This window comes from Saccostrea cucullata, unplaced genomic scaffold, assembly GCF_032062105.1.
Source record: "Saccostrea cucullata isolate Sc308-1 unplaced genomic scaffold, CSIRO_AGI_Scuc_v1 ctg9298, whole genome shotgun sequence".
Taxonomy (NCBI): Eukaryota; Metazoa; Mollusca; class Bivalvia; order Ostreida; family Ostreidae; genus Saccostrea; species Saccostrea cuccullata.
The window spans coordinates 30,158-33,007 of NW_026931942.1; the positions used below are offsets into that span (position 1 = coordinate 30,158).

The 2,850-nt window shown below is 34.2% G+C and overlaps 1 pseudogene; it reads right to left on the reverse strand.

Moving 5' to 3' along the window:
- Positions 1 to 906: 906 nt before the first annotated feature.
- On the reverse strand, positions 907 to 1,928 carry LOC134234053 (uncharacterized; annotated as a pseudogene).
- Between the last annotated feature and the right edge of the window lie 922 nt (positions 1,929 to 2,850).

Below are 2,850 nucleotides of genomic sequence, written 5' to 3' on the forward strand. Positions count from 1 at the left end.
TCCTTTGGGGACAATTTGTGTTTTCAAAAAGTTAATATTGTGCTTGTTTAATTTCTAGTATGTGGTGTGTGGCATTTACACCCGGGAATATGTTCAAAGACAACATAGTATCAGTTAATAGATCTCACTTTTTGATTTAACTTGGTCTATTGAATTAATTACAAATGGAGTTAAATATATTGTATTTCTAATTTCTTGAATTTAAATCTAAGGAAAGATCACTTTGACTGCAGAGATATACTTAATAACCGGGACTTTTTATTGTGCAGTGTAGAAAAGGTTTTTTAACAGATAGAAAAAAGGATATCACTGAAATCATTCATCATGAACAAATATAAACAAAAAATAATAAAACAGAGAAAATATTTAACAAATTCCCTACTCATTAAAAGAAAAACACAATATCTGGCTCAAGAAAAACAAAATCAATACTGACTAGATGCACAAAACCTGCCTGTTAAATTTCACCAATTAATCAAATATTTGATTAAAGTTCCCAGAAATATATCCATTCTTGTAAATCTATTTAGATCTTAAGTTACAAGTGACTGTACACTTGTTCACAAATGACAGTTTAACAATGTTTGACCTATGGAGAAAGGAACATAATTCCAAAATTGAATGACATAATTGAGTATAAAGAATTAAAGCTGTTTGCTTCTTTTTAAAAACCAATGCACAAAGAAAATAAATATACCCCCGGTAGTCTTAAACGGAGTAAATCTACAAAGCTTACACAACAATGTTTACCAGGAATATTTAAGGTGTTGGTACCTCTTACATCGTCTCTTTACATACCATGATCAATAACATACTTTGTTGATATTCACAGTACTAAATAAATCTTTCATAACAGTTTCCAGCATTCAAAAATGACATGGAAGTCAAAATACTCAAAAAAGCTTGCTATTGGTTTACAACAGCGACATTAGTAAGATGGACAATGTTTTGCACATTTTTTGTTTCATTTGAGTACGCTACTCTGAAAAAATTTGACAGGAGAAAATCTTCAATGTTTTCCACATTATCAACACTGAGGTGACTAGCAATACACATTGTAAATAATGTTGAGGAGAAAATTGATAGCTTTACTTTCTGGTCTCCATAAGAGAAGCAGAGAGTACCATTCATTGATTTTTGTCAGGTTTCTTTCGCCATTTTCATTTTGCACGATGGACATCTGATGAATTTAGAATCATCATCTGGCAGGACAACTTTTCCCTTACACATTTCACACGAAAAGTGCATCACTAAACCCACTTGGGTTATTTTTCCTTCCTTTTCAATGATATCATTATCTTCAGGTGCCTGTAAACAATTTACCAAATCATCAATTCTTTCAATGCTTGTAGCTTTCGTAGCCGCAGTAGTTTATACATTTTGGAACAGACGGGTTGAGAGTTGATTCAATCTGTAACTTTTGCCAAATTCTAGCTTCGTCACCATGTCATCCCAAAGTGTTAATTTCATTGTTGCAGAGCTATCTCCAACGATCACTTCTTGCTTTTGAATTTGAAGTTTTCTGACTATTTGTACTGATACTGGTCTTGCCGACAGAAGCTTGACGTCAACAGCAACCTAATCAAAACATAATGATTAATAAGTTAAAATAAACCGCATGTGCTTCATATGCTTCATTACGAATACTGGTACACAGAACAATTCTTTTCGTTAAAGCTTAACACTATGGGTAAATTTCTTTATATTCACACTATAAAATCATAGTCCCCCCCTAAATGAGTAATATAAATAACTTTAACTGCTTGGTTTTTAATTTCTAATTTCATATCGTTCGAGGCAAATGAATGGGCCAATCCGTTTGCCTTGGGGTGCGACCCGTTTAGGTGGATAGGGGGAGTCTGGTAGCTGAGGTCTGTAGGTGCTGGGTTTAATGCACCTGTCCGACTAACACTCCACTTTGGTCCCATAATTCATGTAGACGGGAGGTCAATCGGCTATACATGCCGAGCTGATAATATTTACTTGTCCTAGCTTTTATGTCTTGCAGCATCTTAATATCCGGGTATACTTTTTCTTTGCAATTTCTAATACGTCGATCAGTCAAACCTTTCCGTAGTATTCTTCCAACTGAATTTCATTCTTCCTGCCATTTTGGAGTTATTGAAGGACCACGGAAAGCCTCTCCTTCTGCCTCTCCAGTCACAAAATCAGTCCAGAAGGCAATGTCCACTTCCCTGGAAACCTGTCTCTGGTCACTGCTCTTCTCACCGATAAATCTGAGTGTTAAGTTTAGTATGTTTTTGTCCTTAAAGATATTCACCATTTCTTCAATAATATTAACAGTTAATTCAGCTGGTGTTGTGGGATGTGGGGATATTGGGCTTCTATCTCTAAATTCTGCAGTGAGCTATAAAGCAGTAAGTTCCACATACACCTTTATTAGTTGTTATGAATATTTTTGCCATTGCTTTACATGTAAAAAAAAATCAACCAATTAATCTTACTTGAAAATGGTTTTTTTTCGTTAAATATTGGATGACCCCTATTTCTCCATGTTTTTAAAACTGTTATCTCGAAATAATACATACGGTATGTTCCTAACACTTTAAAACTGTTTTTATTTAAGGCCACCTGGCCCTGAAATTGAGATCATCGAAAATCTCGTCTATTTACCCTGCCATGTCGGTTTGCAAGATAATTCGGTCCAATGTGCTTCGTACAGATGCAAGCTACACGAGTAATTAATAAAGGAGTAAAAAAAAGTTTAAGTCATTGAACCTCCTGTATAATTCTTTAAAAATATTCTCAAAAATGACAAAGCCATAAATCATCCTATATATATGGAAGCATGTTAAGGTAGTGTATTTTCAAGTTTGTTCAAATCATGAC